The sequence below is a fragment of the Bos indicus x Bos taurus genome, chromosome 2, assembly GCF_003369695.1.
Source record: "Bos indicus x Bos taurus breed Angus x Brahman F1 hybrid chromosome 2, Bos_hybrid_MaternalHap_v2.0, whole genome shotgun sequence".
Taxonomy (NCBI): Eukaryota; Metazoa; Chordata; class Mammalia; order Artiodactyla; family Bovidae; genus Bos; species Bos indicus x Bos taurus.
Genome location: NC_040077.1, coordinates 124,669,598 through 124,683,227, shown reverse-complemented (window position 1 = coordinate 124,683,227; position 13,630 = coordinate 124,669,598). Strand labels below are relative to the sequence as shown.

Sequence of the window (13,630 nt, the reverse complement as noted above, 5' to 3'; positions counted from 1 at the left end):
AGAAAGTCTCTCACTGTTTCCATTGTTTCCCCATCTATTTGCCATGAAGTGATGGGAATGGATGCCATGATCTTCATTTTTTGACTGTTGAGTTTTAAGCCAGCTTTTCACTCTCCTCTTTCACTTTCATCAAGAGGCTCTTTAGTTCCTCTTCGCTTTCTGCCATAAGGGTGGTGTCATCTGCATATCTGAAGTTACTGATACTTCTCCTGGCAATTTGGCTCTAGCTTGTGCTTTATCCAGCCCGGCATTTCACATGATGTACTCTGCATCTAAGTTAAATAAGCAAGGTGACAATATACAGCCTTGACGTACTCCTTTCCCAAATTTTTTTTTTTTTTTCTTTCGGTTTTCCCACTAAGTTGTATTTGGGCAGCCCCGGGGACAGAAGGCCTGCACCTAAAAGAAGGTGTTGGGCCTCTTGGTGGTGAAGCGTGGCTTGTGCTGGCGATGGGGGACGCATTGGGGCGGTGGGAACTTGATCTTGGAGTCGTGGAACTGCTTGACCGCTGGTCGGCGGCACTTGCTGGCTGCGATCTCCTCCACCTTCATGATCTGGATTGAGTGGGCCGGGCTCGGTGCCGTTAACACTGGGGGACGGCGCCAGCGGTGGTCAGGTCCCGGTACTGCCGGTACATGTCGTGGGTGCCGCTGCGGGAGTCATAGCGTAGCCAGATGCCGAAGTTCTTCACTCGCAGGGGAGATTTCTCGAACACCTGTCCACAGTAGACGACTTCCCCCGAGGATTTCTTCATCTTCAACTGAGACACAAAGTACCAGAAGCGGGAGTTGGCAACAACATGATTCGGCGCAAAAATTCTCATGCGATAGAGGGGCGGCATGCGGCATTTGCGGATCAGCAGGCAGCGCCCCACCACCTTATACTCTCGAAGCGTCCCTGAGGCCTTCATGGCGCTCTACCCACGACCGCCGCCACCCTCGAAAAGGCTCCTTTCTCAATTTTGAACTAATCTGTTGTTCCATGTCTGTTTCTAACTGTTGCTTCCTGACCTGCATACAGATTTCTCAAGAGGCAGGTCAGGTGGTCTGGTATTCCCATCTCTTTCAGAATTTTCCACAGTTTGTTGTGATCCACACAGTCAAAGGCTTTGGTGTAGTCAATAAAGCGGAAGTAGATGTTTTTCTGGAATTCTCTTGCTTTTTTGATGATCCAACAGATGTTAGCAATTTGATCTCTGGTTCCTCTGCCTTTTCTAAATCCAGCTTGAACATCTGGAAGTTCTTGGTTCACATAATGTTGAAGCCTTGCTTGGAGAGTTTTGAGCATTACTTAGCACGTGAAATGAGGGCAACTGTATGACAATTTGAACATTCTTTGGGATTGGAATGAAAACGGACATTTTCCAGTCCTGTGGCCACTGCTTTTTTCAAATTTGCTGGCATATTGAGTGCAGCACTTTCACAGCATCATCTCTTAGGATTTGAAATAGCTCAGCTGGAATTCCATCACCTCCACTAGCTTTGTTGGCAGTTATGCTTGCTAAGGCCCATTTGACTTCACACTCCAAGAAGTCAGATGTCTGGCTCTAGGTGATAATAACAATAACACCATCATTGTTATTTGGGTCATGAAGAGCTTTTTCGTATAGTTCTTCTGTGTATTTTTGCCACCTCCTCTTAATATCTTCTGCTTCTGTTAGGTCCATACCATTTCTGTCCTTTATTGTGCCCACCTTTGCATGAAATATTCCCTTGGTATCTCTAGTTTTCTTGAAGAGATCTCTAGTCTTTCCCATTCAATTGTTTTCCTCTATTTCTTTGCATTGGTCACTAAGGAAGGCTGTCTTATCTCTCCTTGCTATTCTTTAGAATCCTGCACTCAGATGGGTATATCTTTCCTTTTTTCCTTTGCCTTTAGCTTGTCTTCTTTTCTCAGCTTTTGTTAAGGCCTCCTCAGACAACTCTTTTGCCTTTTGCATCTCTTTTTCTTGGGGATGGTTTTGATCCCCACCTCCGGAACCATGTTACAAACCTCCGAAGTTCCTCAGACACTGTGTCTATCGGATCTAATCCCTTGAATCTATTTCTCACTTCCACTGTATAATCATAAGGGCTTTGCTTTAGATCATACCTGAATGGTCTAGTTGTCTTCCCTACTTTCTTCAATATAAGTCTGAATTTGGCAATAAGGAGTTTATGATCTGAGCCACAGTCAGCTCCTGGTCTTGTTTTTGTTGATTGTATAGAGCTTCTCCATCTTTGGCTGCAAAGAATATAATCAATCTGATTTTGGTATTGACTCTCTGGGGATGTCCATGTGTAGAGTAGTCTCTTGTGTTGTTGGAAGAGGGTGTTTTCTATGACCAGTGCATTCTCTTGGCAAAACTCTTGTTAGTCTTTGCCCTGCTTCATTTTGTACTTGCCTGTTACTCCAGGTAGCTCTTCACTTCCTCCTTTTGCATTCCAGTCCCCTGTGATGAAAATGACATCTTTTTTTTTTTTTTTGGTGTTAGTTCTAAAAGATCTTGTAGGTCTTCATAGAATCTTTCAACTTCAACTTCTTCAACCTTAGTGACTGGGGCATAGACTTTGGTTACTGAGATATTGAATGGTTTGCCTTGGAAACGAACTGAGATCATTCTGTCATCTTTGAGATTGCACCCAAGTACTGCATTTAGGATGCTTTTGTTGACTATGAGGGCTACTCCATTTCTTCTAATGGATTCTTGCCCACAGTAGTAGATATAATGGACAGTAGGGAGATCAAATCAGTCAGTCCTAAAGGAAATCAACCCTGAATATTCATTGGAAGGACTGATGCTGAAGCTGAAGCTCCTATAAATTTGGCCACCTGATGCGAAAAGCTGACTCATTGGAAAAGATCCTGATACTTTGGCATATTGAGGGAAGCAGGAGAATGGGACAACAGAGGATGAGACAACTGGATGGCATCACCAACTCAATGGACATGAGTTTGAGAAAACTCTGGGAGACAGTGAAAAAGGACAGGGAAGCCTGGCATGCTGGAGTCCAGTGGGTCGCAAAGAGTTGGACATGACTTAGTGACTTAACAACAATAATTATCAGCTTATGTTTGTGTCAGAGCAGTGGTCTGACCAGCAAAGAGTAAAATTTATTTTGAGTCCTGTTTCTCTAATCCAGAGTCCCACAGAGGTCTTAATTGAAGTGGGATCCTTTTAGTTCAATGAACCTGCTGTTGAGAGATGTGGCCGGCAGGGGGCAGCAACATTCACAGCCTCAACTCTGCAAAGTCCAAAGCAAGGGTGAGGAAGTTTTATAGTTTTTATTTATTTGCATATTGTTCTCTGATTGGCCCAGTAAATTCTTTGCCAATAATTGGACCTGGTTCTCAGCCCATAAAGGACTACCAGGGCTTCGGGAGCCTTTCACAGTTTGTGAAAGAAAAGATCTCAGGATCTGAAACTAAGGTGAAGTCATTCCGCCCAGTGGGGAGTTTAAACTGTGTTAGGTGGAACTGGTTTTCAGTGGTCCCCAACACTTTCTGAGATCTTCAGTTCAGTTCAGTTCAGTCGCTCAGTCGTGTCCAACTCTTTGCGACCCCATGGACTGCAGCCAGGCTTCCCTGTCCATCACCAAGTCCTGGAGCTTACTCAAACTCACATCCATTGAGTCGGTGATGCCATCCAACCATCTCATCCTCTGTCATCCCCTTCTGAGATCTTAGTTTTTTCTTTTGCAAAAATCTTATTTTGTTGTTATTTTTAAGGCATAGTAATGTGTACATTTAAGGAAAAATTCAATAGCACAAAAGAGCACACATTATAGATTGAATCAGTTTCTCTATCACATTCAAATCACATTTTTTTCCCACCTCAGAGAATCCTATCTGGAAAACCCAAATCATAGGAACAGAAAACAAATCAGTAGATGCCACAGGCTCGGTGAGAAGGTGTTGACTACAAAAGACAGCACAAAGGAAAATTTTGGGGTGATGGACAGTTTTTAATCAGATTATTATGGTAGTGGAAACACAGGAATATATGTGTTTGACTCATAGAGCTGAACACCAAAGTGCATGAAATTTATTGTATGTTTTTAAAGAAAGCCTTCCTCAGTGATCAATGCAAATAAATAGAGGAAAATAACAGAATGGGAAAGACTAGAGATCTCTTCAAGAAAATTAGAGATACCAAGGGGACATTTCATGCAAAGATGGGCTCGATAAAGGATAGAAATGGTATGGACCTAACAGAAGCAGAAGATATTAAGAAGAGGTGGCAAGAATACACAGAAGAACTGTACAAAAAAGATCTTCATGACCAAGATAATCACGATGGTGTGATCACTCACCTAGAGCCAGACATCCTGGAATGTGAAGTCAAGTGGGCCTTAGAAAGTATCACTATGAACAAAGCTAGTGGAGGTGATGGAATTCCAGTTGAGCTATTTCAAATCCTGGAAGATGATGCTGTGAAAGTGCTGCACTCAATATGCCAGCACATTTGGAAAACTCAGCAGTGGCCACAGGACTGGAAAAGGTCAATTTTCATTCCAATCCCAAAGAAAGGCAATGCAAAGAATGCTCAAACTACCACAAAAAATTGCACTCATCTCACACACTAGTAAACTAATGCTCAAAATTCTCCAAGCAAGGCTTCAGCAATACATGCACCATGAACTTCCAGATGTTCAAGCTGATTTTAGAAAAGGCAGAGGAACCAGAGATCAAATTGCCAACATCTGCTGGATCATCAAAAAAGCAAGAGAGTTCCAGAAAAACATCTATTTCTGCTTTATTGACTACACCAAAGCCTTTGACTGTGTGGATCACAATCAACTATGGACAATTCTGAAAGAGATGGGAATACCAGACCACCTGACCTGCCTCTTGAGAAACCTGTATGCAGGTCAGGAAGCAACAGTTAGAACTGGACATGGAACAACAGACTGGTTCCAAATGGGAAAAGGAGTATGTCAAGGCTGTATATTGTCACCCTGCTTATTTAACTTATATGCAGAGTACATCATGAGAAACGCTGGGCTGGATGAAGCACAAGCTGGAATCAAGATTGCTGGGAGAAATATCAATAACCTCAGATATGCAGATGACACCACTCTTATGGCAGAAAGTGAAGAGGAACTAAAAAGCCTCTTGATGAAAGTGAAAGAGGAGAGTGAAAAAGTTGGCTTAAAGCTCCACATTCAGAAAACAAGGATCATGGCATCTGGTCCCATCACTTCATGGGAAATAGATGGGGAAACAGTGGAAACAGTGTCAGGATTTATTTTGGGGGGCTCCAAAATCACTGCAGATGGTGACTGCAGCCATGAAATTAAAAGACACTTACTCCTTAGAGGGAAAGTTATGACCAACCTAGATAGCATATTCAAAAGCAGAGATATTACTTTGCCAACAAAGGTCCATCTAGCCAAGGCTGTGGTTTTTCCAGTGGTCATGTATGGATATGAAAGTTGGACTGTGAAGAAATCTGAGCCCCGAAGAATTGATGCTTTTGAACTGTGGTGTTGGAGAAGACTCTTGAGAGTCCCTTGGACTGCAAGGAGATCCAACCAGTCCATTCTAAAGGAGATCAGTCCTGGGATTTCTTTGGAAAGACTGATGCTGAAGCTGAAACTCCAGTACTTTGGCCACCTCATGCGAAGAGTTGACTTATTGGAAAAGACTCTGATGCTGGGAGGGATTGGGGGCAGGAGGAGAAGGGGACAACAGAGGATGAGATGGCTGGATGGCATCACCGACTGGATGGATGTGAGTTTGGGTGACCTCCAGGAGTTGGTGATGGACAGGGAAGCCTGGTGTGCTGCAATTCATGGGGTCGCAAAGAGTCGGACACGACTGAGAGACTGAACTGAACTGAACTGAAAGAACAAAATAAGACAAAACCTCGTACTTCACCTCCTCACCAAAGTCTTGATTTCAAGTTGACATAACAGCACTTATTGATATAAATAAATAGTTTTTCCTTACCAGAAATGTTTTTTAAAAGTATTTTGCACTCTCATCTGCTCCCGTCTTTTCTAAAAAATAATTAAATTTATTTATTTTTATTTGATTGCACTTGGTCTTAGTTGCAGCATGTGGGATCTAGTTCCCTAACCAGGAATTGAACCCGGGCCCTCTGCATTGGGAGCACAGTCTTCCACTGAACCACCCAGGAAGTCCATGTTTTTTTGTTTTTGTTTTAATTAACAGCTTTTTTGTAAATAGCTATACCATCGGTCTTTGTTGGTTATCTATTTTATGTATGTATGTATATATGGATCTCCTTGGACAGCAAGGAGATCAAATCAGTCAATCCTAAAGGCAATCAACCTTGAACACTCATTGGAAGGACTGATGCTGAGGCTGAAACTCCAATACTTTGGCCACCTGATGCAAAGAGCCAACTCATGATGCTGGGAAAAATTGAAAGCAGAAGAGGGCAACAGGATGAAATGGTTGGATGGCACCACCGATTTAATGGACATGAACTTGGGCAAACTCTGAGAGATGGTGAGGGATAGGGAAACCTGGCGTGCTGTGGTCCATGGGGTCAAAAAGAGTCGGACATGACTTGGCGAGTGAACAACAACATGTATATATATGTGTGTGTGTGTATCTCTCTATATGTATGTAGTATTTATTTATTATTTTTGGCTGTGCCTTTGCAGGAGTTTGCAGGAGCTTAGTTCTCCAACCAGGGATGGAACCTGCACCTCCTGCAGTGGAAGCTTGGAGTTCACTGGACCACCAGGGAATTCCCCAGTTACCTATTTTAAAGATAGCAGTGTGTGACACGTCAAGCCTAAACTCCTAATCTATCCCTCCCTGCCCTCCTTCCCCTCTTGTAACCATAAATTCGTTCTCTTAAGTCTGAGTCTATTTCTGTTTTTTTTTTTAAGATTCCATACGTAAGCAACATCACATGATATTGTGACTGTCTGACTTGCTTCACTCAAGATAATAATCTCTGGATCCATCCATGTTGCTGCAAGTGCCATTATTTCATTCTTTTGAATGGTTAAGCTTTTTTTTTTTAATAGAGAAATATTTCAGGCAGGCTGAAATATTTCAGCCTTTTATGTAACACTCAAGTACCTTTCATCAACTTTGTTAAATTTTAGCGTTTTGCCTTATTTCCTTGCAGTTTTTTCAAGGAAAAAAAAAAATCAGAGACATGTTTTAAGCCCCAAAGTATTCTTCCTTTCACCTACCTCTTTCCTTTCTCATCAAGAGGTAGTCACTTTCCAGGGCTTCTCTGGCGGTCCAGTGGTTAAGAATCTGCCTCCCAATACAGGGGACATAGGTTCAGTCCCTGGTCTGGGAAGATCCCACATGCCTCAGGGCTGCTAAGCCCACTCACCATAACCACTGAGCCCGTGTGCCGAAACTACAAATGGCTACATGCTCTATAGCCCATCCTCCGAAACAAGAGAAAGAGAGGCTTGAGTAAAGCAACTACAGAGTAGCCCCTGCTCTCCGAAACTAGAGAAAGCACATTCAATCAATTAAGACCCAGCACAGCCAAAAATAAATAAATAAATAAAATTTTAAGGTGGTAGAACAGGGTTTAAAAATAATCACTTACCTGAATATTTTATTTATACATATGATTTTGTATTTTGACAATGTATTTGTGAACACAAACAATACACAGTGCTGTTTGGCACATTTAAAAATTTTATACACAAGGTATCAAGATGTATCTATCCTACAGCTTTTTTCCCCTCAGTATTTTGTTTTATCCATATTGATAACCACTAGCTTTAGATTATTCATTTTAACTGTTTTGATGTATTCTGGATTACAGATAGATCACAATTAACTTGCCTATTCTCCAGGTAGATTGTCTCAATTTTTTTCTTTATTTCTTTATTTCTAACACTGCTACAATGATCAAGCTTGTACCTGCAGCCTGAGTCAGTGTTCCCTGCTGAAAAATTGGAAGCTTAAAAAAAATATAAAGATGAAAACTAATATTACTCATCATAACTTTTTTTTTTTGAGCTGGTACTGTGTAATAATAAATAGATACTATTATTTTAACCAGGTATTTTGCTGGTACCTTATATATGTTACTTTAATTCTCACCAACCTATATATTAGGTACTGTTAGTATTATGTTTCCTATTGTAAAATGAGGAAACTGAATTCTTTTTAAAAAATTTATTTGATCTGAATAGAAACAGGAGTGTAGAGACTGAATCTTTCTGGGTTTAAATAACTTGGCTGACGGCACCCAAATAGAAACTGACCGAACAGCTCTCTGTTGCCAAAGCTTGTGCTGTTAAATTAATATTATGCTCCAATAGTTTCCCAAAGCCCCAAATCCAGAAATGCTAATAGTTGAAAATAGTCTTTACTGTTAATTCACCACTCAGAAGACAAGAGAGGACTTTCTTGGGCCACCTCCCACTTAAAAATTTTATCAGAAGTATATATGTGCAGAAAAGCATACACATCCTGTTGATTAATTTTGACAAACTGAATATACACATATAACCAGCACACAGATCAAAACCCAGAATATCATTAGCATTTAGAAAATCTCCTCTCACCCAATCTTCCAGACACTGCTTTTCCACTTGGAAAGGTAGCTGCTATCCCAGCTTTCAACAGACTATTTTTGCCTGTTTCGTTTTTTATTTATGTGAAATTATACAAGTATACACTACTTGGTCTGGCTTCTTTCATTTAATATTATTTGTGAGAATCATCCATATAGTTGATTATAGTGTATTAAAGGGCACAAAAGGCATATGGGACAACGTACATTTTGCAAAGAATTATGAGCATCAGTGAGAATGTAGCCAGCTATGACTGAAGATGAGATGATAACAATGGATTCGAGTGTAGAGAATGGGCAAATCTGAGTCTTGCAACAGATGGTGTGGAACCTCTTTTGCCTCCTGTCATCTCAGTCTGACCTTAGATTCTAGCTCAAACGGCAGAAAACAGTTGGGTGGGGGCTTCAACTCTCCTGGCTCCTTCTGCAAGCTGTTCTGGAACTCTTCCCTAAGACACTGGTGGGAGCCTACCTGGAAGTGGGAGGAAAGTTGATGCCCTTGGGTCATCCTAACCAGAGGGGGATGGGAGTCAACGGATAAATGCTTCTGTGTGACAGGTTGATTACACTGAGAAGCTTTCTAGGAAATCCTCAGATGACATTGGTAGGATCTAGCCCCAGGCACCTGCAGCAGTGAACATCTTGGTAATGAATTTTTGTGTTGACTTTTCTTCTTTCCCCATTTTACTCTTTATTTTTACATTAAATCCTTGAGGTCACGTTCCAACTAAATTATCAGCAACTAGCCGTTGTCTTGGGTTTGGTTTTCTGGGGGAAATTCTAATTACAACATATGTAAAATTTCTGGTTCTTGGTAAATGTTCAAGAAAAAGTAGCAGTTTCATTATTACTATTACTGTTACCACCATTATTGTGTACGCTTAGTCGCTCAGTCACGTCCGACTCTTTGTGATCCCATGGACTGTAGCCGGCTAGGCTCCTCTGTCCATGGGATTTCCCAGGCAAGAATACTGGAGTGGGTTGCCATTTCCTTCTCCAGGGGATCTTCCCAACCTAGGGATTGAATCCACATCTCCTGACTTTTGCTTTTGTCCTAGGGTACTGGGAAGCCACTGAAGAAGTTTTCCTTTTTTTAAAACAATTTTTTATTGTATTATTTTTCAGGTTTAATGGCATATAATTGGCAAACAATAAACAGCATATATTTAAAGCATGCAGTTTGATGAGTTGTTTTATCACCACCCCCTCCCCCAACACTGTGAGGCTTACGGGATCTCAGCTCCTCCACCAGCGATTGAACCTGCACCCTAGACAGTGAAAGCCCCAGAGTCAGAATTCCCAGTTTTGGTTTATTTAAAATTCATCATATACCTTTGAAACCATAACCACAATCAAGAAAGGTAACACACCTGTGTGAATGAAAACTATTGCCTGCCATATCAGTTAAACAAAGGATGTTGCTGCCATCAAGTCTCCTGGATGGTAAGCCCCGAGGGAACGCAAGATAGAGATAGGATGACTGCCAGCCATCTAGCACCCTGAGGTAACTCAGGATGAGAAAACACAGGATGCTAGCCCTAGAAACCTGAAGTGCTGATCAAAGAAATGATTTCAGTGGGCCCAAACTCTTTCATCTTCCCATATGTAGAAAACCACTAAATTCCTTGGGACATCTGGTTTTCTTTAATTAACAATAATCTTGATTATTTCTTGACTACGATAAAGCCTTTGACTGTGTGGATCACCACAAACTGTGAAAAATTTTTAAAGAGATGGGAATACCAGACCACCTGACCTGCCTCCTGAGAAATCTGTATGCAGGTCAAGAAGCAACAGAACTGGACATGGAATAATGGACTGGTTGCAATTGGGAAATGAGTACGTCAAGGCTGTATATTGTCACCTTACTTATTTAACTTATATGCAGAGTAAATCATGCTAAATGCCAGACTGGATGAAGCACAACCTGGAATCAAGATTGCCAGGAGAAATATCAATAACCTCAGAAATGCAGATGAAACCACCCTTATGGCAGAAAGCGAAGAGAAACTAAAGAGCCTCTTGATGAAAGTGAAAGAGGAGAGTGAAAAAGATGGCTTAAAACTCAACATTCAGAAAACTAAGATCATGGCATCTGGTCCCATCACTTTATGGCAAATAGATAGGGAAACAATGGAAACAGTGACAGACTTTCTTTCCTTGGGCTCCAAAATCACTGCAGATGGTGACTGCTGCCATAAAAGACACTTGCTCCTTGGAAGAAAAGTTATGACCAACCTAGATAGCATACTAAAAAGCAGAGACATTACTCTGCTGACAAAGGTTCATCTAGTCAAAGCTATGTTTTTTTCCAGTAGTCATGTATAGATGAGAAAGTTGAACCATAAAGAAAGCAGAGCACAGAAGAATTGATGCTTTTGAACCATGGTGTTGCAGAAGACTCTTGAGAGTCATTTGGACAGCAAGGAGATCAACCCAGTCAATCCTAAAGGAAATCAGTCCTGAATATTCATTGGAAGGGCTGAAGCTGAATCTCCAATACTTTGACTACCTGGTGCGAAGAACTGACTTAGAAAAGACCCTGATGCTGGAAAAGATTGAAGGCAGGAGGAGAAGGGGACAACAGATGATGAGATGGTTGGATGGCATCACTGACTCGATGGACATGAATTTGAGCAAGCTCTAGGAGTTGGTGATGGACAGGGAAGCCTGGGTTGTTGCAGCCCGTGGGGTTGCAAAGAGTTGGGCACAACTGAGCGACTGAACTGAATTGAACTGAACTGAATCTTTTCATGTTCCCATTACTCAGTCTTTGTTGCAAAAACTCCTGCATATCCTGGCTCCCCCCTTGCCGCTTCAGCACAGTCTGAGTTATCTGAGATATTGTGTCCCAGGGTTAAGTCTTCAGTTTTATCCACCAAATAAAACATTACTATCAACTTTTATGTTGTGCATTTTTTTTCGTCAACACCTGTCACCCCAAAAGTTTCCTCAATTCCTTTATTATCCCACCCTGTTGTGCTCCTGCTTCTTTGGCCCCAGGCAACCACCTATTCTGCTTTTTTTCAGGATAATTCCTAGAATTTATGTAAATGTAACCATATCAGATATACTCTTTTATGTCTGACTTCTTTCACTCAGTAATTATTTTAAGATTCATCATTAAATCATATGTATTAGTAGCTCATTCCTTTTTATTACTGAAGAGTATTCCATTGTATAAATATTCATTTACTTTTTTATTATACATTTATTTATTTATGTTTTGGTTGTGCTGAGTCTTTGTTGCTGTGCTGGCTTTTCTCTGTTGCAGAAAAGCGAGGTACTCTCCAGTCGCAGCGCGAGGGCTTCTCATTACCAGGCCATCTCTTGTTGCTGTGTGCAGGCTCTAGGCTCACAGGCTTCCGAAGCTGCAGGATGTAGGCTCAGTAGTTGTGGCATCCAGCTTTAGTTGCTCTGCAGCATATGGAATCTTCCCAGACCAGGGATCGAACCCGTCTCCCCTGCATTGGCAGGGAGATTCTTATTCACTGTACCACCAGGGAAATGCCCACTTTAAAATAAACATGTATTTACTTGGCTGTGCCTTGTCTTGGTTGTGGCACTCAGGATCTTTCAGTTGCAGATGAGAACTCTTAGCTGTAACATGTTAGATCTAGTTCCCTGACGGGGGATTGAACCTGGACCCTCTGCATTTGGGTGCATGGAGTCTTAGCCACTGGACAACCAGGGAAATCCTTCCATTTACCTTTTGGAGGACATCTGAGTTGTTTCTAGTCTTTGGCTAGTTACAAATAAAGCTGCTGTGAACATTCACCTTCAAGTCTTTCTGTAGATGTACGCTTTCATTTTCTTGCATAAATACCTAACGTAGGTAAGTGGTTGGGCCATATGGTAGATGTATATTTAATTTTTAAAGAAACTGCCAGACCGTTTCTCAGAGTGGCTGTATCATCTTACAATCCCACCAGCAATGAATGAGAATTCCCGTTGCGCTACAGTCTTGCTAACACTTGATAACTGCCAGTCTTTTTAATGTTAGCCATTTCAGTGGGTGTATAATGTTACCTTACTGCGGTTTTAATTTGCATTTCCTTAACATCTTTTATGCATTTATTTGCCATCCATTTATCATCTTTGATAAAGTGTCTCTCTTAAATCTTTTTTTCTTTTTGAACTAGGCTGTTTGTCTTGAGTTGAAAGAGTTCTTTGTGTGTTGTAGATACTGGTCCTTTGTTAGCTATAGGTTTTGCTACCATTTCACCCAGGTCTTTGGCTTGCCTTTTCATTTTCATAACCGTGTTTTAAAGAGCAGAACTGTTAATTCTGACGATGTGCAGTTTATCAGTTTGTTTCCTTTATTGTGTGTTTGAAAGTCACACGAATTTTCTCCTGTGTTTTACTCTATAGGTTTTGTAGCTCAAAGTTTTACATTTAGGTCTAACTTTTTTGTGACACAATGGGTTTGGCATTTACAAAGATCCTCTGGCAGTGGGAAGGAAGGTGTTTGAAGGGTGTCCACTGCCTGGAGGCCTGAAACTAAAGAAATTTGGAAAGGTGATGGTGCGTTCCCCTAGACAGGAGTGGGAAAACTGATAAGGAACTGGGATGACTGGACTTAAGCGGCTGAAGGAGATAATAAAAATGAATCCTGGGTTTCTTCCTTATGCACTAAAATTGAGGATAACTTGATTTTAAGTGTACTGCATTTCAAATTGACCCTCAATAGTTTTGCTTCACACCCCTCCACCACCACCCCCACCCGCCACCACTTTGGGAAGATTATTCCTGCCTGGAAAATCCCATGGAAGGAGAAACCTGGTAGGCTACAGTCCATGGGGTCGCAAAGAGTCGGACACGACTGAGCGACTTCACTTCACTTCATAATTGAAATTCAGCCGGACAGGGGCTGGACAGATTTCTGTAACAGCACACCTGCACCCTGAGCACTCCCTGGAGCCCAGTACTGAACTCTCTCCTTCCAAGTCCAAATGCCTTTGTCCTCCTCCGGACCAGGAAAAGTGCGGGGCATGCTGCGAGACGCCGTATGGGAACGACCAGCCCAGAGCCGAGAGAGGTTCCCGCCATTTTGTCCGGCCCCCGCCGTGGCCGGCTCCTCTCGGAGACTACAAGTCCCATGAGCCCCCGCGGCGACACTT

The 13,630-nt window shown here is 41.8% G+C and overlaps 1 pseudogene; it reads right to left on the bottom strand.

The window, feature by feature from the left end:
• Nucleotides 1-383: 383 nt before the first annotated feature.
• LOC113881274 lies at nucleotides 384-945 on the bottom strand (annotated as a pseudogene).
• Nucleotides 946-13,630: the final 12,685 nt, after the last annotated feature.